The sequence below is a fragment of the Somniosus microcephalus genome, unplaced genomic scaffold (genome assembly GCF_052327205.1).
Source record: "Somniosus microcephalus isolate GS21.2 unplaced genomic scaffold, FLI_Smic_1.0 unresolved_chr8, whole genome shotgun sequence".
In the NCBI taxonomy this organism is placed as follows: Eukaryota; Metazoa; Chordata; class Chondrichthyes; order Squaliformes; family Somniosidae; genus Somniosus; species Somniosus microcephalus.
This window is the reverse complement of record NW_028225186.1, coordinates 42842170-42864291: the sequence shown is the minus strand read 5'-3', so window position 1 is coordinate 42864291 and position 22122 is coordinate 42842170. Positions and strand designations below refer to the sequence as shown.

The 22122-nt window shown below is 47.1% G+C and overlaps 1 protein-coding gene and 3 non-coding genes across 4 annotated transcripts in view; 1 reads left to right on the top strand and 3 right to left on the bottom strand.

The window, feature by feature from the left end:
* Positions 1 to 22122, bottom strand: part of LOC147086120 (toll-like receptor 13) — an 84578-nt gene that overhangs the window by 7418 nt on the left and 55038 nt on the right.
* Positions 14117 to 14209, bottom strand: trnar-ucu (transfer RNA arginine (anticodon UCU)). Its single transcript has 2 exons — positions 14173 to 14209; positions 14117 to 14152 (listed from the first exon to the last, which is right to left on the bottom strand). It is a non-coding gene; the product is annotated as a tRNA-Arg (tRNA).
* Positions 16572 to 16653, top strand: trnas-cga (transfer RNA serine (anticodon CGA)). Its single transcript has one exon. It is a non-coding gene; the product is annotated as a tRNA-Ser (tRNA).
* On the bottom strand, positions 20485 to 20559 carry trnal-uaa (transfer RNA leucine (anticodon UAA)). Its single transcript has one exon. It is a non-coding gene; the product is annotated as a tRNA-Leu (tRNA).

Here is a 22122-nt window from a genome sequence, read left to right as displayed (position 1 = left end):
CTGTGATATGCGGAAGGCTCCTTTCTGTCCAGATATTACCAGCTCCCTGAAGACCCCTTACTCCTCTGAACACCTCACGCTCTCGCATACCTCGCCCATTCCATCTTCACCTGCGGCTCTCCCAGGCCACGACTAATTTCTCATTATGAGTTGCTTCCTCTTTGTATTGAAGTGCCAAATGCCCCAGACCCTGATGACTGTGTTCTCGAATACTGAGGGAAGACAGAGAGGAGATAACAGAGGCTTTGAGGACAATGCTCCAAACATCCTGTGCACTGGTCCCCATATTACAAAAAAGATATAGAGGCACTGGAGAAGCTGCACAAAAGGTTTGAACAAGAACTGAGAGGTTTCAACTATCAGGAAAGATTACACAGGCTGGGGCTCTTTAGAAAAGAGACTGAGAGGTGACCTGATAGAGGTCTTTAAAATTATGAAGGGATTCGTTAGGGTAGACAGAGAGAAGATATTTCTAGTTGTGGGGGGAGACCAAAACTGGGGGCCATACATATGAGATAGTCACTAATTCATCCAATGGGGAATTCAGGAGAAAGTTCTTTACCCAGAGAGTGGTGAGAATGTGGAATATGCTACCACAAGGAGTGATTGAGGCGAATGTCATTTGAAGGGAAGCTAGATAAGGACCTGAGGGAGAAAGGAATAGAAGGTTGTGGTGATAGTGTGAGATGAAGTAGGGTGGGAGGAGGCTCGTGTGGAGTATAAACGCTGGCGTGGACCGGTCGAGCCGAATGGCCTGTGTATGTGCTGTAAAATTCTATCTAAACCTTGGATATGGAAGTTGGGCCACATGCCTGCAGTTGCCAATATAACAACACTCTTCAGAGTTAAAGGGATAAATCAGATAACCACAGACCAGTCGGCCTAACATTGGTGGTGGGTGAACTCCCAGAGAAAGAAAAAAGAAAGACTTGCGTTTCTACAGCGCCTTTCATGACCTCAGGACGTCCCAACGCTTTAGTGCCAATGAAGTGTAGTCACTGTTGTAATGTAGGAAATGTGGTAGCCAATTTGCGCACAGCAAGCTCCCACAAACAGCAGTGTGATAAAGACCAGATAATCTGTTTTAGTTATGTTGATTAAGGGATAAGTATTGGCCCAGGACCCAGGGGAGAACTCTCCTGCTCTTCTTCGAAATAGTGCCATAGGATCTTTAACACCCACCTGAGAGGACAGACACGGCCTCGGTTTAACATCTCATCTGAAAGACGGCGCCTCCGACAGTGCATCACACTCTGTGTACTGCATTGGAGTGTCAGCCTGGATTTTTGTGCTCAAGTCACTGGAGTGGGGAGAGCGAGAGTAACTCAGGGCAAGGGTGCTTCCCACTGAGCCACGGCTGACGGGAGCAGGGACTGCAGGGAGGATGAGCAACCTAGCCACAGCACCGTGGAACGGGGGGACATTCAAGAGGGGGGAGTAAATAGAAATGTTGTAGTGGTAGGGGATAGTATTATTAGGGGGATAGATAGAGTTCTCTGCAGCCGAGAGCGAGAGTCCCAAAGGCTGTGTTGCCTACTCGGTGCCAGGGTTAAGGACATCTCCTCTGGGCTGGAAAGAAACTTGCAGTGGGAGGGGGTGGATCCAGTTGTCGTGGTCCATGTTGGTACAAACGACGTAGATAGGACTAGGAAGCCGGTTCTGTCAAAGGAGTATGAGCAGCTAGGGGTCAAATTAAAAAACAGAACCTCAAAGGTAATAATCTCTGGATTATTAGTTGAGCCACGGGCGAATTCGGCTAGGAGAAATAAAATTAGAGAGTTAACTGCGTGGCTCAAAGACTGGTGTGGGAGAAATGGGTTTTGCTTCCTGGGACACTGGCACCAGTATTGGGGCAGGAGGGAGCTGTTCCATTGGAACGGGCTTCACTTGGCCAGTGCTGGGACTAGAGTCCTGGCGGATCATACAACTAGGGCTGTAGAGAGGGCTTTAAACTAACTAGTTGTGGGGAGGTTCCTAGAGAGCAAATAATAAAAATGACAACAGAGAAGGTCATAGACTTAGGTAGCAGTGGGGAAATTAAAAATCAGAGCGTGCCAGGAAGGGGCAGAAGGTATGGAGTAAAAGGTAAAGTAATAAAAAGGGCAAAAGCAGGAACTAAGTGTCACAAAACATATTTGAAAGTTCTCTATCTGAATGCACGTAGCATTCGTAACACAATAGATGAGTTAATGGCACAAATAACTACATAATGGTATGATCTTGTGGCCATTACAGAAATATGGCTGCAGGGTGACAATGCCTGGGAATTAAACATACCAGGTTATTTAACGATCAGGAAGGACAGGCAGGAAGGAAGGGGAGGTGGGGTGGCTATATTAATAAAGGAAGGAACCACTGTAATACAGAGAAATGATATTGGGTCAAAAGATCAGGATAATGAAACAGTTTGGGTGGAGGTAAGGAATAATAAGGGGGAAAAAACACTAGTGGGCGTAGTCTATAGGCCTCCGAACAGTTGCAACTTTGTTGGACGGAGTATCAATCAGGAAATAGTTGAGGCTTGTAATAAGGGAACATCTATAATTATGGGGGATTTTAACTGTCATATTAATTGGACAAATCAAATTGGGCAGTGCTGCCTTGAGGATGAGTTCATTGAGTGTATTAGGGATGGGTTTCTTGAGCAGTATGTAACTGAACCGACCAGGGGGCAAGCAACCTTAGATCTGGTCCTGTGTAACGAGACAGGATTAATTAAAAATATCCTAGTAAAGGATCCCCTTGAAATGAGTGACCATAACATGGTTGAATTCTATATTCAATTAGAGGGTGAGAAGGTTGGATCTCAAACAAGCGTGCTAAAATTGAATAAAGGAGACTATGAAGGTATGAGAGCGGAATTGAGTAGAGTGGATTGGGAAAATAGATTAAAGGGTAAGACGATACATGATTAGTGGTGTACATTTAAGGAGTTATTTTACAAATTCCAAAAAATATATATTCCACTGAGAAGAAAAGGGTGTAAAAGTAAAGACAGCCATCCGTGGCTAAGTAAAGAAATTAAGGATAGTATTCGACTAAAAACAAGGGCATATAAGGTAGCCAAATCTAGTGAATTATAGAGGATTGGGAAAAATTTAAAAGACAGCAAAAAATAGCAAAAAGATTGATTAAGAAAGGGAAGATAGATTATGAAAGTAAATTAGCGAAAAATATAAAAACAGATAGTAAGAGTTTTTATAGTTATATAAAAAGAAAAAGGGTGGCTAAAGTAAATGTTGGTCCCTTAGAGGATGAGACCGGGAAATTAATGGTGGGAAATATGGAGATGGCAAAAACACTGAATGAATATTTTGTATCAGTCTTTACAGTAGAGGACACTAAGAATATCCCAACACTGGACAAATAGGGTGCTATAGGTGGGGAGGAGCTAAACACGATCAAAATCACTGAGGAAGTGGTACTCGGTAAAATAATGGGACTCAAGGCAGATAATTCACCTGGACCTGATGGCTTACATTCTCGGGTCTTGAGGGAAGTGGCGTTAGGGATTGTGGATGCATTGGTAATAATTTTCCAAAACTCCCTGGACTCAGCAAAGGTCCTGGCAGACTGGAAAACTGCTAATGTAACACCCTTATTTAAAAAGAGCAGTAGACAGAAGGCTGGAAACTATAGGCCGGTTAGCCTAAAGTTTGTGGTAGGTAAAATTTTGGAGTCCATTATTAAGGAGACAGTAACAGGACATTTGGATCATCATAATTTAATAGGACAAAGTCAGCATGGTTTTATGAAGGGGAAGTCATGTTTGACAAATTTGCTGGAGTTCTTTGAGGAAGTAACATATAGGGTGGATAAAGGGGAACCAGTGGAAGTAGTGTATTTAGACTTCCAAAAGGCTTTTGACAAGGTGCCACACAAAAGATTATTGCTTAAGATAAAAAATCACGGGATTGGGGGTTATATTCTGGCATGGATAGAGGATTGGCTATCGAACAGAAGGCAGAGAGTTGGGATCAATGGTTCATTCTCAGACTGGCAATCAGTAACTAGTGGTGTTCTGCAGGGGTCAGTGCTGGGTCCCCAACTCTTTACAATCTATATTAACTATTTGGAGGAGGGGACCGAGTGTAATATATCAAAGTTTGCAGATGATACTAAGATGGGAGGGAAAGTAGTGAGTGAGGAGGACATAAAAAACATGCAAGGGGACATAACAGGCTAAGTAAGTGGGCAGAGATTTGGCAGATGGAATACAATACTGGAAAGTGTGAGGTTATGCACTTTGGCAGGAAAAATCGTAGAGAAAGTTATTATCTTAATGGCAAGAAACTTGAAAGTACTGAAGTACAAAGGGATCTGGGGGTCCTGGTGCGCGAAACTCAAAAGGTTAGTATGCAGGTGCAGCGAGTGATTAAGAAGGCCAATGGAATGTTGGCTTTCATTGCTAGGAGGATAGAATATAAAAATAGGGATGTATTGCTTCAGTTGCACAAGGTATTGGGGAGACCGCACCTGGAATACTGCATACAGTTTTGGTACCCATACTTAAGAAAAGACATACTTGCTCTCGAGTCAGTACAAAGAAGGTTCACTCGGTTAATCCCGGGGATGAGGGGATGGATATATGAGGAGAGGATGAGTAGATTTGGACTCTACTCATTGGAGTTCAGAATAATGAGAGGCGATCTTATTGAAACATATAAGATTGTGAAGGGGTTTGATCGGATGGATGCAGGCAGGATGTTGCCGATGATGGGTGAAACTAGAACTAGGGGGCATAGTCTTAGAATAAGGGGCTGCTCTTTCAAAACTGAGATGAGGAGGAACTACTTTACTCAGAGGGTGGTAGGTCCATGGAATATTCTGCCCCAAAAAGCTGTAGAAGCTACATCATTACATAAATTTAAAACAGAAATAGACAGTTTCCCAGAAGTAAAGGGAATTAAGGTTTACGGGGAGCGGGCAGGAATTTGGACATGAGTCTCGGTTCGGATCGGACATGGCCCTGTGGGTAGTGGAGCAAGCCCAGGGGCTGTGTAGCCTGATCCTGCTCCTATTTTGTGTGTCTAATTCTGTTAGATTCAGGAGATGGTTCTGTGATAGTAGATTGGCGGCTAGGATCAGATCAGCCTCAATCTTATTGAATGGCAGAGTAGGCTCGAGGGGCCGATTGGCCTACTCCTGCTCCTATTTCTTATGTTCTTATGATCTTATAGGGTCTGATGAAAGGGAGGGACTGAAAGAAATCAGTATTTGTAGGGAAATGGTGTTCGGGAAATTGACAGGAATGAAGGCCGATAAATCCCCAGGGGCTGATAATCTACATCCTAGGGTACTTAAGGAAGTGGCCCTAGAAATAGTAGATGCATTGCTGATCATCTTCCAACATTCGATGGAATCTGGCACAGTACCCATAGCTTGGAGGGTAGCTAATGTTACCACCCTATTCAAAACAGGTGGTAGAGAGAAAAATGGGAATTACAGACTGGTAAACCTGACATCGGTAGTGGGGAAAATGCTAGGATCCATTGTAAAAGATGTAATAGCAGAGCACTTGGAAAACAGTGACAGGATCGGACAAAGTCAACATGGATTTACAAAAGGTAAATCGTGCTTGACGAATCTACTGGAATTTTTTGAGGATGTAACTGGTAAAATAGACAATGGAGAACCAGTGGATGTGGTGTATTTGGACTTTCAAAAGGCTTTCGATAAGGTCCCGTGTAAGAGATTAGCGTGTAAAGTTAAGGCACATGGGATTGGGGGCAAGGTATTGACTTGGATAGAGAACTGGTTGGCAGACAGTTGACAAAGAGTTGGAACAAATGGGTCTTTTTCCGAGTGGCAGGCAGTAACTAGTGGGGCACTGCAGGGATCGGTCCTTGGACCCCAGCTATTCACAATATATAATAGTGATCTAGACAAGGGAACTAGATGTAATATCTCCAAGTTTGCAGATGACACAAAGCTGGGTGGGCGTGTGTGCTGTGAGGAGGATGCTGAGAAACTCCAGTATGATTTGGACAGTTTGGGTGATTGGGCAAAAGCATGGCAGATGCAATATAACGTGGATAAATGCGAGGTTATCCACTTTGATGTCAAAAACAGGAAGGCAGATTATTATCTGAATAGCAATAGATTGGGAGAAGGGGAAGTGCAACGAGACCTGGGTGTCCTTGTACAGCAGTCGCTGAAGGTAAGCGTGCAGGTGCAGCAGGCAGTTAAGAAGGCAAATGGTATGTTGGCCTTCGTAGCGAAAGGGTTTGAGTACAGGAACAAGGATGTCTTGCTGCAGTTGTACAGGGCCTTGGTGAGGCCACATCGTGAGTATTGTGTGCAGTTTTGGTAGCCTTATCTGAGGAAGGATGTTCTTGCCATGGAAGGAGTTCAGCGAAGATTCACCAGGCTGATACCTGGGATGGCAGGAATGACGTATGAGGAGAGATTGGGTCGATTGGGCTTATACTCGCTGGAGTTTAGAAGAATGAGAGGGAATCTCATTGAAACTTATAAAAGTCTGACAGGACTGGACAGACCAGATGCAGGAAGGATGTTCTCGATGGCCGGGGAGTCCAGAACCAGGGGTCACAGTCTTAGGATAAGGGGTAAGCCATTTAGGACTGAGATGAGGAGGAATTTCTTCACCCAGAGAGTGGTGAACCTGTGGAATTCTCTACCACAGAAGGCAGTAGAGGCCAGTTCATTAAATATATTGAAGAAGGAGTTGGATATATTTCTTAAGGCTAAAGGGATCAAGGAGTATGGGGAGAAAGCAGGGACCGGGTACTGAATTTGGATGATCAGCCATGATCGCATTGAATGGCGGAGCAGGCTCGAGGGGCCGAATGGCCTACTCCTGCTCCTATCTTCTATGTTTCTATGTTTCTATGTCCTTATATGGGATAAAATTAATACTCAACTAGAAACCGTTCCAGAAACCAGGAAGCTGGTTAAAAGACAGAAGCAGAGTGCGGTAGTTATTGGGTGTTTTTTTGACTGGACGATGTAAAGAGTTGGCCCCCCTGCATCACTGCTGCGACCGTTGCCCTTCTTGCTATTTCAACAATCTGGACTTGGGTACAGGAGGCAGACGTATCGACATTTGTTGCTAACACGAAAAACAGGGAGCCTGGGTAGCTGTGAAGGAACCGTCAGTGAACATTTAGAGAAGAATATGGAGAGGAAATCGACAGCAAATGGTGTGTTAAAAGCTGCCCAGGAGTCTCCAACAATAGATATTTACAGAGCAGAGGAGACCATTCGGCCCACTGTGTTAATTCTGGGTCTTTGCCACAGCAATACTAAACTAAACCCACTGAACCACTATCTCCCCATAGACCTGTATCAATCGCAAATTAATCCCACTGCCCCACTCTCTCCCCAAAGCCCTGTAACAATCCCAAACTAATCCCACAGTCCCGCTCTCTCCCCAAAGCCCTGTAACAATCCCAAATTAATCCCACTGACCCGCTATCTCCCCATAGCCCTGTATCAATCCCCAAACTAATCCCACTGCCCCGCTCACACCCCATAGACCTGTATCAATCCCAAACTAATCCCACTGCCCCGCTCTCTCCCCAAAGCCCTGTAACAATCCCAAACTAATCCCACTGACCCGCTATCTCCCCATAACCCTGTATCAATCCCCAAACTAATCCCACTGCCCCACACACACCCCATAGACCTGTATCAATCACAAACTAATCCCACTGCCCCGCTCTCACCCCATAACCCTGAATCAATCCCAAACTAATCCCACTGCCCCGCTCACACCCCATAGACCTGTATCAATCACAAACTTATCCCACTGGTCCGCTCTCACCCCATTGCCCTGAATCACTCCTAAAGTAATCCCACTGCCCCGCTCACACCCCATAGACCTGTATCAATCACAAACTAATCCCACTGCCCCGCTCTCACCCCATAGCCCTGAATCAATCCCAAACTAATCACACTGCCCCACTCACACCCCATAGACCTGTATCAATCCCAAAAAATCCCAGTGCCCCACTCTCTCCCCATAGCCCTGCGCCGGCACTTTGAAAGAGCTCTGCAATTAATTTCATTCACCTGCCCTTTCCCCATAGCCCTGTAATGTTTTTCCTTCAAGTATTTATTCAACTGCCTTTTGAAAGTCACTATTGAATCTGCTTCCACCGCCCTTTCAGGCAGCGCATTCCAGATCACAACAACTTGCTGCTTAAAAAAAATGTTTCCTCATGTCACCTCTGGTTCTTTTGCCAATCACCATAAACCTGTGTTCTCTGGTTACCGAACCTTCTGCCAGTGGAAACACCTACTTCTTATTTACGCTATCAAAACTATTCATAAGTTTGAAAATCTCTATCAAATCTCCTCTTAACCCTCTCTGCTCTAAGGAGAACAATCCCAGCTTCTCCAGTCTCTCCACATAATTGAATTCCCTCATCCCTGGTACCATTCTGGTAAATCTCCTCTGCACCCTCTCTAAGACCTTGACATCCTGTGTCGACTTTAACAACATAGCACTGATTTGACACGTTCCTGTGAAAGATCATTGATCAATAAGAGTTTGTAAATCTCACCTGCTTGCTGCTGGGGTTTGCCGATGTTGAGCTGAGACTGTAAGTGCAATGGTTTTGAAATGACAATCAGAGGGGATGTGGTTTAGACGTCACATGAATAAAATGACAGTTCATCTTAAAATGAAGATGTGTAAGTGAAGGCAGTCCACGAGGAGGCTGGATTGGCTCATGTCTGTCATGGGCTGTGGTAACCCACTGTCCAAACTGCCTACTGTGGGCAGTAGCAGCTGTCACAGCTGGGTGTCCCTTTCTATATCTTTACAACTTCCCTTCTCCACCTCTCCCCTCCTGCTGACACCCATCACAACTGGTCCTCTGCTCAGCCATTGCCCACAGCCAGCAGGGCGAGTGGACAAGAAGCCAGGCTCATTCACCCTCTCTCTAACATAGGGCCACAGACACCAATTGTAACCGCTGCCCAGGCTCAGGTCAGCTCCCTCAGCACAGGCCGGGGATGAAGCCTGGGCCTTTCCAAATGCAAGGAAGCAAGAAACAAATACTGGCCTTGAAAGGCTCAGCGAGTTTGAGAAATCTGTGCGTTTGTTTGATTGAAACCAAAACAGCTTCGAACCCACGGATGCTTCATACAGGTGGAGAAATTCAGTTCACTTTTTCGACACAATTCAAATTAGCAGAAGCAATGAACACGTTGAAACTGGCAAATATGAACACATCTATCACGAAGCAACAATAGATTAAGGAGCATATGGCACAGAAAAGGAAGAAATGAAAGAAAGATTCAAAGAAAGAAAGAAAGTACAAGGACTTGGGGTTTTATACACTGGCACTGTGTTTCCTTCTGCGCCGGGACAGTAGAGGGGACAATCAGAACATCAGCCACTTCAGTGCCTGAAACATGGTTCAATAGGAACAGGAGGAGGCCATTCAGTCCCTCGAGCCTGTCAAACTGGAACTGGAGGAGGCCATTCAGCCCCAAGTGCCTGTAAAACCGGAACATGAGGAGGCCATACAGCCCCTCGAGCCTGTCGAACAGGAACAGGAGGAGGCCATTCAGCCCCTCGAGCCTGTCAAACAGGAACAGGAGGAGGCCATTCAGCCCCTCCAGCCTGTCAAAGAGGGACAGGAGGAGGCCATTCAGCCCCTTGAGCCCGTTACACTGGAACAGGAGGCCATTCAGCCCCTCGAGCCTGTTACACAGGAGGAGGCCATTCAGCCCCTCGAGCCTGTTACACAGGAACAGGAGGAGGCCATTCAGCCCCTCGAGCATGTTGCACAGGAACAGGAGCAGGCCATTCAGCCCCTCGAGCCTGTCAAACCGGAACAGGAGGAGTCCATTCAGCCCCTCGAGCCTGTCAAAGCGGAACAGAAGGAGGCCATTCAGTCCCTTGAGCCTGTCAAACCGGAACTGGCGGAGGCCATTCAGCCCCTCGAGCCTGTCAAACCGGAACAGGAGGAGTCCATTCAGCCCCTTGAGCCTGTCAACCGGAACAGGAGGAGGCCATTCAGTCCCTTGAGCCTGTCAAACCGGGACAGGAGGAGACCATTCAGCCCCTTGAGCCTGTCGAACAGGAACAGGAGGAGGCCATTCAGCCCCTTGAGCCTGTCAAACAGGAACAGGAGGAGGTCATTCAGCCCTTTGAGCCTGTCAAACAGGAACAGGATGAGGCCATTCAGCCCCTCGAGCCTGTCAAACAGGAACAGGAGGAAGCCATTCAGCCACTCGAACCTGTCAAACCAGAACTGGAGGAGGCCATTCAGCCCCTCGAGCCTGTCAAACCGGAACAGGAGAAGGCCATTCAGCCCCTCGAGCCTGTCGAACAGGAACAGGAGGAGGCCATTCAGCCGCTCGAGCCTGTCAAACCGGAACTGCAGGAGGCCGTTCAGCCCCATGAGCCTGTCAAACCGGAACATGAGGAGGCCATTCAGCCCCTCGAGCCTGTCGAACAGGAACAGGAGGAGGCCATTCAGCCCCTCGAGCCTGTCAAACAGGAACAGGAGGAGGCCATTCAGCCCCTCCAGCCTGTCAAACAGGAACAGGAGGAGGCCATTCAGCCCCTTGAGCCCGTTACACTGGAACAGGAGGCCTTTCAGCCCCTCGAGCCTGTTACACAGGAGGAGGCCATTCAGCCCCTCGAACCTGTTACACAGGAATAGGAGGAGGCCATTCAGCCCCTCGAGCATGTCAAACCGGAACAGGAAGAGTCCATTCAGCCCCTCGAGCCTGTCAAAGCGGAACAGAAGGAGGCCATTCAGTCCCTTGAGCCTGTCAAACCGGAACTGGCGGAGGCCATTCTGCCCCACGAGCCTGTCAAACCGGAACAGGAGGAGCCCATTCAGCCCCTCGAGCCTGTCAACCGGAACAGGAGGAGACCATTCAGCCCTTTGAGTCTATCGAACAGGAACAGGAGGAAACCATTCAGTCCCTCGAGCCTGTTACACAGGAACAGGAGGAGGCCATTCAGCCCCTCGAGCCTGTCAAACCGGGACAGGAGTAGACCATTCAGCCCCTTGAGCCTGTCGAACAGGAACAGGAGGAGGCCATTCAGTCCCTCGAGCCTGTTACACAGGAACAGGAGGAGGCCATTCAGCCCCTTGAGCCTGTCAAACAGGAACAGGAGGAGGCCATTCAGCACCTTGAGCCTGTCATACAGGAACAGGAGGAGGCCATTCAGCCCCTTGAGCCTGTCAAACAGGAACAGGAGGAGGCCATTCAGCCCCTCGAGCCTGTCAAACAGGAACAGGAGGAGGCCATTCAGCCGCTCGAGCCTGTCAAACCGGAACTGGAGGAGGCCATTCAGCCCCTCAAGCCTGTCAAACCGGAACAGCAGGAGGCCATTCAGCCCCTCAAGCCTGTCGAACAGGAACAGGAGGAGGCCATTCAGCCCCTCGAGCCTGTCAAACAGGAACAGGAGGAGGCCATTCAGCCCCTTGAGCCTGTCAAACAGGAACAGGAGGAGGCCATTCAGTCCCTCGAGCCCGTTACACTGGAACAGGAGGCCATTCAGCCCCTCGAGCCTGTTACACAGGAGGAGGCCTTTCAGCCCCTCGAACCTGTTACACAGGAACAGGAGGAGGCCATTCAGCCCCTCGAGCATGTTGCACAGGAACAGGAGGAGGCCATTCAGCCCCTCGAGCCTGTTACAATGGAACAGGAGGACATTCAGCCCCTCAAGCCTGTTACACAGGAACAGGTGGAGGCCATTCATTCCCTTGATCCAGTTACAGAGGAACAGCTAATTTATTATTAATGTTTCATGTGATGTGTTTGCTCTGAAATAAATTGTTAAAAATGTTAACCTGCATTGGCCGGGAATCGAACCCAGGTCTCCCGTGTGGCAGGCGAGAATGCTACCCCTGAACCCCCAATGCTCACAGTGACAGCAAATCTCATTTTCCGTTAGCTACAATTTATTTTTGACTTTTGTTAATAAAAGAGAGGACACTGTGGTAAAATAAAAAGCGAAATGCAGCAGATGCTGGATCTGAAATTGTTCATTAAATGTTGGAAACTCTCCACAGGTCAGGGAACATCTGTGTACAGAAAAACACAGGGTTAACCTTTCAGGTCCATGAACTCTCGGTAGAACTAAGATTTTCCAGATTTGTAGGTCCCGTATGAGTTTCCTTCCAAACTTTTAAAACTTTTAAACTGCTCAAATATTACAAAATTAAGAAACTAACCTTCCCTCAAAAAATAAAAGGTCCGTACGGTGATCGAACCCGCGACCTTGGCGTTATTAGCACCACACACTAACCAACTGAGCGAACCGGCCCACCTATAAATCTCACCTATAGAACCGTCCCTGTTTCTGGTCTTTGCCAGCTAAGTCACTTTGTCTTGGAAGGCTGTAAAAGAAAGACTTGCATTTCTACAGGCCTTTCACGACCTCAGGACATCCTAAAGTGCTTTACAGCCAATGAATACTTTTTGAACTTTTTGCATCTGTGACAGGTAGATTGGTCAGGAGGAGGTCAAGAAAGTTTTCCACTCGTGTTGGTTCCCTCACCACCTGCCGCAGGCCCACCCTGGCAGCCATGTCCTTCAGGACTCGACCAGCTCGGTCAGTCGTACTGCTACCGAGCCACTCTTGGTGATGGGCATTGAGGTCCCCACCCACAGTACATTCTGTGCCCTTGCTGCCTTCAGTGCTTCTTCCAAGTGGTGTTCAACATGGAGGAGCACTGACTCATTAGCTGAGGAAGGGTGGTAGGTGGTAATCAGCAGGAGGTTTCTTTGCCCATGATGTTCCTGTGTAACAGGCTTGAGGGGTTGAATGGCTTCCTCCTTTTCCTGCATAACAGGCTGAATAGCCTCCTCCTGTTCCTGCGTAACAGGCTCGAGGGGCTGAATGGCCTCCTCCTGTTCCTGTATGATAGGCTCGATGGGCTGAATGGCCTCTTCCTGTTCATGTGTAACATACCCGAGGAGCTGATTGGCCTCCTCCTGTTCCTTTATAACAGACTCGAAGGGCTGAATGGCCTCCTCCTGTTCCTGTATAACAGACTCAAGGGGCTGAATGGCCTCCTCCTGCTCCTGTGTAACAGGCTCAAGGGGCAGAATGGCATCCTCCTGTGCATGTAAAACAGGCTTGAAGGGCTGAATGGCCTCCTCCTGTTCATGTATAACGGGCTTGAGGGGCTGAATGGCCTCCTCCTATTCCTGTGTAACCGGCTCGAGGGGCTGAATGGCCTCCTCCTATTCCTGTCTAACAGGCTTGAGGGGCTGAATGGCTTCCTCCTTTTCCTGTATAACACGCTCGAGAGGCTGAATAGCCTCCTCCTGTTCCTGTATAACAGGCTCGTGTGTCTGAATTGTCTCCTCTTGTTCCTGTGTAACAGGCTTGAGTGGCTGAATGGCCTCCTCCTGTTACTGTGTAACAGGCTCGAGGGGCTGAATGGCATCCTCCTGTGCATGTATAACAGGCTCGAGGGGCTGAATGGCCTCCTCCTGTTCATGTATAACAGGCTTGATGGGCTGAATGGCCTCCTCCTGTTCCCGTATAACAGACTCGTGTGTCTGAATTGCCTCCTCCTGTTCCAGTGTAGCAGGCTTGAGGGACTGAATGTCCTCCTCCTGTTCATGTGTGGCAGGTTTGAGGGGCTGAATGGCCTCCTGCTGTTCCTGTGAAACAGACTCGTTGGTCTGAATTGCCTTCTCCTGTTCCTTTATAACTGGATCATGGGTCTGATTTGCCTACTCTTCATCCTATGTAACAGGTTCGAGGGGCTGAATGGAGTTCTACTGTTCTTGTACAGATCTTGTATCGCTGAACGGCTTCCTCCTGTCCAATGCAACAGGCTCGAGGCGTTAAAGGCCTCCTCTTGTCCCTGTGTAACAGGCTCGAGGGGCTGAATGGCCTCATCCTGTACCTGTATAACAGGCTAAAGGGGCTGAATGGCCTCCTCCTGTTCCTGTGTAAAAGGGTCCTGGGACTGAATGGTTTCCTCCTGTTCCGATGTAAAACGGCCATGGGACTGAATGGCCTCCTCCTGCTCCTGTGCAACTGACTCAGGGGTTGAGAGCACTCAGAGGAAAGTGTCGGGGCGGTAGTTTCCCTTCTCTGAATTACCGATTTACTGCAAAATGTGCTATCAGTGGAGGAACCACCGAACCTTCGCCCAAAATCCGACTCTGGTGGGACTCGAACCCACAACCTTTGAATGCCTTAATCTGTCATACAACTAGAATTCCAATGCGCTATCCATTGCGCCACAGAGCCAATTACGTAAAGCTCTATTACAAAAGCAAAATAGTGTTGATGCTGGAAATCTGAAATATAAACAGATGAAATGCTGGAAACACTCTGCAGGTCAGGCAGCATTCCATGTCTGTTTAAAAGGGGTCTACTTTCAGTCCCGGATCATTCTGTGTCTGTTTAATAGGGACATGCTGTCAGTCCCGCATCATTCTGTGTCTGTTTAAAAGGGACATGCTGTCAGTCCCGGTTTATTCTGTGTCTGTTTAAAAGGGACATGCTGTCAGTCCCGGATCATTCTGTGTCTGTTTAAAAGGGACATGCTGTCAGTCCCGGTTTATTCTGTGTCTGTTTAAAAGGGACATGCTGTCAGTCCCGGATGATTCTGTGTCTGTTTAAAAGGGACATGCTTTCAGTCCCGGATTATTCTATGTCTGTTTAAAAGGGATGTGCTGTAGTCCCGGATTATTCTGTGTCTGTTTAAAAGGGATGTACTGTCAGTCCAGGATCACTCTGTGTCTGTTTAAAAGGGATGTGCTGTCAGTCCCGGGTCATTCTGTGTCTGTTTAAAAGGGATGTGCTGTCAGTCCCGGATCATTCTGTGTCTGTTTAAAAGGGATGTGCTGTAAGTCCCTGGTCATTCTCTTTCTGTTTAAAAGGGATGTGCTGTCAGTCCCGGATCATTCTGTGTCTGATTAAAGCGGCTGTTACATAATATTATAGAGTCTGCCCCACAGAAACAGTCCATTTGCACGAACTGGTCTCCACAAGAGGCTCCTCCTTCTCTATTTCTCCTCACCCCACAAATAAAACTAGAATCAGTAATGGTAACCATGAAACTATCGGATTGTCGTAAAAACTCATCTGGTTCACTCATGTCTTTCAGGGAAAGAAATCTGCCGTCCTTACCCGGTCTGGCCTTTGTGTGACTCCAGTCCCATAGCAATGTGGTTGATTCTTAACTGCCCTCTGACATGGCCTAGCAAGCCACTCAGTTGTAACAAACCGCTATGAAACAAAATATTAAAAATGAAACTGGACGGACCACCTGGCCTGATCCATATCAGCCTCCTCCTGAGGTCCCCACCATCACAGAAGCCAGTCTTCAGCCAATTCGATTCACTCCACGTGATATCAAGAAAAGGCTGAGCACACTGGATACAGCAATGGCTCTGGGCCCTGACAAAACCCCGGCTATTATTCTGAAGACTTGTGCTCCAGCCAAGCTGTTCTAGTACAGCTACAACACTGGCATCTATCCAACAATGTGTAAGACTGCCCAGGTATGTCCTGTCCACAAAAAGCAGGACAAATTCAATCCAGCCAATTACCGCCCCATCAGTCTACTCTCTACTCTCAATCATCAGCAAAGTAATGGAAGGTGTCAGCCACAGTGCTGTAAAGTGGCACTTACTGACCAATAACCTGCTCATTGATGCCCGGTTTGGGTTCTGCCAAGAGCACTCGGCTCCCGACTTCATTAAAATCTTGGTCCAACATGAACAAAGGAGCTGACCACCAACATCCTGGGGGTTACCATTGACCATAAATACTGTGACAACAAGAGAAGGTCAGAGGCTAGGCATTCTGCGTCGGCTGTCTCACCTCCTGACTCCCCAAAGCCTTTCTACCATCTACACGGCACAAGTAAGGAGTGTGATGGAATACTCTCCACTTGCCTGGATGAGTGCAGCTCCAACAACACTCAAGAAGTTCGACACCTTCCAGGACAATGCAGCCCGCTTGATTGGCACCCCATCCACCACCTTAACATTCACTCCCTGCACCACCGGCGCACCGTGGCTGCAGCGCGTACCATCTACAAGATGCACTGCAGCAACTCACCAAGGCTTCTTCAGCAGCACCTGCCAAACACGCAACCTCTTCCACCTAGAAGGACAAGCGCAGCAGGCGCATGGGAACACCCCCACCTCCAAGTTCCCCTCCAAGTCACACACCATTTTGACTTAGAAGTATATTGCCGATCCTTCATCATCGCTGGGTCAAAATCCTGGAACTCCCTCCCTAACAGCACTGTGGTAGCACCTTCACCACACGGAATGCAGCGGTTCAAGAAGGTGGCTCACCACCACCTTCTCAAGGGGTAATTAGGGATGGGCATTTAATGCTGGCCTTGCCAGCGCACCCACAACCCATAAACGAATTTAAAAAATCCTATCAGCATATCCTCCTATTCCTTTCTCCCTTCCTCTTAAATGCATCTAGTAGTATTCACCTCAACTACTGCTTTCTCAGCACTCATTGGCCAAAGATGTTAATCCTGAATTCCCTGCTGGATTTATCGGTGAGTATTTATGACCTGTCTTCTCTCAGCTAGTTCCTGACTCACTCACAGTAGGAAGCATTTTCTCACTGTTAATGTGCAGCTGCGATGGCCGAGTGGTTAAGGCGTTGGACTCGAAATCCAATGGGATTTTCCCGCGCAGGTTCGAACCCTGCTCGCAGCGACTTTGATGCAAATTCTTTATTTTATTTCATCGGCTCCCTGTGGCGATCACTGGCCCCGAAATTGATCAGAATTCCATCCACTGCACTTTATTACACTGATTAACCCAAAGTTCCAATTGAAACACTAATAATTTATCGGCATCAATGAGATATTGTGGATTTGTTGGGAACTAATGAGCAATGCACACACAAAGCAGCATCAAAAATACTAATTATAAAGAGCCCTGCAGTGTTTGTTATGGAACCACCTTCAGCTAATAAATGGGAACACGGTTTGGTTTTGTAAAATTGAACACGAATTAAAAAGTGTGTAAAAAGACCGTGACAGGACTCGAACCTGCAATATCCTGATAACCTCAGAAATTAATACCGAAGTTTGACGCCTTATCCATTAGGCCACGCGACCAATTGGAGCAATTTGTAGATCAGCGCCATCTGTGGACAGATAGACACAGGGTCAACCTTCCAGTTCCTTGAGCTCTCTGCAGAACTAAGGTTTTGTAGCTTTGCTTCAAAGTATGACAGCTCCAATCTTTTCAGCAAATAGCAAAATTAAGAAACTACCCATACCATCAAAAAGTAAATGGCCCGTAGGGGGATCGAACCCACGACCTTGGCGTTATTAGTTCTACGCTTTAATCTACTGAGCTAACATACCTGCCTTAACTCCTTTTGATGTTAAATTCAATTTATGTTGATTTTTGGTTTTTGTCAGTTGTCAGTGCTCCAGTTTCCTCCCACAGTCCAAAGATGTGCGGGTTGGTTGATTGGCTATGATAAATTGACCCTTAGTGTTAGGGGGATTAAATACGTGGGGTTACGGGGATAGGGTGGGATATGTGTTGGTGTAGGGGTTACGGGGTTCGGGTGGGATATGTGTCGGTGCAGGCTCGATGGGCCGAAATGGCCTCTATCTGCACTGTGGGGTTTCTGTGATTCTGTGACTTCGAAGGCTGTAAAAGAAAGACTCTGATTTCGACAGCGCCTTTCACCTGAGGACGTCTCAAAGCGCTTTACAGGCAATGTAGTTGTCGTCACTGTTGTAATGTAGGAAAAAGAGCAGCAGCCAATTTGTGCACAGCAAGCTCCCACAATGTGATAATCGAGGATAACCTGTTTTAGTGATGGTGATTTGAGGATAAATATTGGCGACAGGACACCGGGGTAAACCTCACCACCCCCTGCTCTTCTTACAATTGTGCCATGAGATCTGTTATGTCCACCCGAGAGGGCAGAGGGGGCCTCAGTTTTGGAATTGTATTCCACCACAATCTGTAACCTGATGGACCGGTGTATTCCTCACACTACCATTTGCATCAAGACAGGGGACCAGCCCTGGTTCAATGAGGAGTGTAGAAGAGCATTTCAGGAGCAGCACCAGGCGTACCTAAAATGAGGTGCCAACCTCATGAAGCTACAACTCAGGACTACACACATGCTAAGCTATGGAAACCGCATGTGTAGACAGAGATAAGCGATACAACAACCAACGGATCAGATCAAAGCTCTGCAATCCTTCCACATCCAGTCGTGACAGTTTTAATTTAATTTAATTTGTTCCTAGGACTTGGGCATCGCTGGCAAGGCCAGCATTAATTGCCCATCCCTAATTGCCCTTGAGAAGGTGGTAGTGAGAAGCCCTCTTGGCCCGCTGCAGTCAATGAGGTGAAGGTACTCCAATAGTACTGTTAGGGAGGGATTTCCAGGATTTTGACTTAGCGACGATGAAGTTATGTTGATATATTTTCACGTCGGGATGGTGTGTAACTTGGAAGGGAACTTGGAGGTGATCGTGTTCCCATGCACCTGCTGCCCTTATAAGAACATTAGAACATAAGAAATAGGAGCAGCAGTAGGCCATTCAGCCCCTCGCACCTGCTCCACCATTCAATAAGGTCATGGCTGATCTGATCTTGGCCTTAACTCCACTTTTCTGCCTGTTCCCCCTTAACCCTTGATGCTCCGATATTTCAACAATCTGTCTAACTCAGCCATGAATATAATCAATGATTCAGGCTCCACAGCTCTCTGGGGTAGATAATTCCAAAGATTCACAAGCCTCTGAGAGAAGAAATTCCTCCTCATCTGCGTCTTAAATGAACAAACCCTTATTCTGAAACTGTGCCACCTGATTCTAGATTCCCTCATGAGGGAAAACACCCTCTCAGCATCTACCCTGTCAAGACCCCTGGGGATTTATCCATTCCATTCTATTCCATTCTCCCAGTTTCTCTGTCTCCGTTGCATCTGTTCTGATGATGCCACCTTCCATACCAGTGCTTCCGGTATGTCTTCCATTATCCTCAACTGAGGATCCCCCTCTACCATGGTCGACATGACACTCGACCGTGTCTGTTCCATTTCCCGCACTACTGCTCTCATCCCTTCCGCTCATCCCAGAAACATGATAGGATTCCCCCCTTGTCCTCACCTTTCACCCCACCCGCCTCCACATTCAACGGATCATCCTGCGCCATTTCCACCACCTCCAGCATCAAACACATCTTCCCCTCCTCCCTTTCAGCATTTCGAAGGGACCGCTCTCTCCATGGCAGCCTGGTCCACTCCTCTATCACCCCAACACCCCTTTTCCTTCGCCCGGCACCATCCCATGCAAGTGCAGGAGATGCAACACCTGCCCTTTTAACTCCTTCCTTCCCATCGCCCAGGGCACCAAACACTCCTTCCAGGTGAATCAGCGATTACCTGTACTTCTTACAATTTAATTACTGTATTCGCTGAATCTACATTGTGACACCAAATTCTGATTGGGTGCCCGCTTTGCAGAACAGTTGGCAAGTGTGACTCCGAGCTTCCGGTCAACTGTCACTCTAATTATCTGCTCCACTCCCTCTCTGATCTCTCCTTCCTTGGCCTGTTGCACTGTTCCAATGAAGCTCTACGTAATCTCGAGGAACAGCACCTCATCTTTCTATTATGCACTTTACAGCCTTCTGGACTTAACACCGAGTTCAAAAATTTCAGGCTATAAATTGGCCCCTGTATTTCTTTTATTTTTTTAATTTGTTCCCATGTTTCCTCACATGACATTTGTTAATGTTTCTGCCATAATCATTCGCACCTCATCTTGAGCCATCTTTTGATCGTTAACTTGTCCTATTACCTCTCCTTTTGCCTTGCACCATCATCCCTTTTGTAAGTCAATCTCTCCTGCCTTCCATTCTATCACAGACATTCCGTTTATTCTTACCTCGCCTCCACCCACACCTGCTTAAAAATCCCTCTTCCCTAACCTTTTCCTGTTCTGACGAAGGGTTCGACCTGAAAAGTTAACTCTGTTTCCCCCTCACTCGATGCTGCCTGACCTGTTGAGTGTTTCCAGCATTCTCTGTTGTTATTGAAATGAACACAGTGACGGAGTTTCATCACTCATTATTAGGATTTGTTTAATATTCCTTTGTGTGGCCGCTTGGCCTAATGGATAAGGCGTCTGACTTCGGTATAAATTCTGATGCCATCAGAAGATTGCAGGTTCGAGTCCTGCCGTGGTCGTTTTACACTTTATAATTCATGTTCAACTTCAGAAAACCAAACCGTGTTTCCACTCTTCTCCTTCCAAACATTGCAGGGTTCTTTATTAAATGGAATTTTTACGTGCTGTCTTATGTGTAAATTTCTCACTGATCTTTGCCAACAGTTTCAAACAAATCCACAATTTCTAATTGATGACAAATTAGTGTTTCCAATTGGAACAACAGCTTTGGGTTAATCAGTGTAATAACGTGCAGTGGAGAGAATTCTGATCAGTTTCGGGGCCAGTGATCTCCACAGTGAACCGATGAAATAAAGTAAAGAAATTGCAGTAGAATCGCTGCGAGCAGGGTTCAAACCTGCGCAGGGATTGAGTTTTAAGTCCAACGCCTTAACCACTCGGCCATCGCAGTTGCGCAAATGCAACCTTTCAACAGTGAAATGACCTGTGCAAACTATTAGACAACTGCCCTGCACAATGTAAATGGAAGGAAGTTGTGTGACAGCTGTACATAGGCCTGGTTAGGCCACTGTGTACAGTTCTGCGCACTGCACCTTAGAAAGGATATATTGACCTTGGAGGGAGTGCGGTGCAGATTCACGAGTGTGTTACCAGGGCTCCAAGGGTTAGGCTATGAGCAGAGATCACATAATCTAGGCTTGTATTCCCTGGAATATTGAAGATTAAGGGCAGAGATCATAGAAATACAGAAATTTACGCCAGAGAAGGAGGCCATTCGGCCCATCGTGTCTTTGCCGGACGAAAAAGAGATATTTTGCCTAATCCCACTTTCCAGCTCTGGGTCTGTAGCCCTGTTGGTTGCAGCACTTCAAGTACATATCCATAGTGCTTTCTATTAATGTGATCGGTAGTGACTTCCAGATTCCCTCCACTCTCTGTGTGAAAATGGTTGTTGTCAACTCCTCTTTCACCATTTTACCAGTTACTTTAAATCTACGCCCCTGATCATTGACATTTCTGCTAAGGGAAATAGGTCCTTCCTATCCACTGTATCTTGGCCCCTCAGAATTTTATGCACCTCAATTATGTCTCCCCTCCACCTCCTCTGCTCCAAAGATAACAACCCAACCCTATCCAATCTTTACTTATAGCTAATATTTTCCAGTCCTGTCAACATCCTAGTAAATCTCCTCTGTACCCTCTCTAGTGCAATCACATCTTTCCTGTACTGTGGTGACCAAAACTGTCTTCAGTACACTAGCTGCGGCCTAACTAGTGATTTATACTGTTCAAGCATAACCTCCCTGTTCTTGAATTCTATGCCTTGGCTAATAGAAACATAGAAACATAGAAGATAGGAGCAGGAGTAGGCCGTTCGGCCCCACGACACTGCTCCACCATTCAATGCGATCATGGCTGATCATCCAAATTCAGTATCCGGTTCCTGATTTCTCCCCATAACCGTTGATCCCTTTAGCCTTAAGAAATATATCCAACTCCTTCTTGAATATATTTAATGTATTGGCCCCTGCTGCCTTCTGTGTTAGAGAATTCCACAGGTTCACCACTCGCTGGATGAAGAAATTCGTCCTCATCTCTGTCCTAAATGGCTTACCCCTTATCCTTAGTCTGTGACCCCTGGTTCTGGATTCACCGACCATCGGGAACATCGATCCTGCATCTAGTCAGTCCAGTCTTGTCAGAATTTTATACGTTTCAATTAGATCCCCTCTCATTCTTCTAAACTCCAGTGAGTATAAGCCCAATCGACACAATCTCCCCTCATACATTATTCCTGCCATCCCAGCTATCTGCCTGGTGAGTCTTTGCAGAGGTCCTTCCATGGCAAAACATCCTTCCTCAGAAAAGGCGACCAAAACTGCACATAATACTCAAGATGTGGTCTCACCAAGGCCCTGTACAACTGCAGCAAGGCATCCCTGTTCCTGTGCTCAAACCCTCTCGCTATGAAGGCCAAGATACCATTTGCCTTCTTAACCACCTGCCGCCTAAT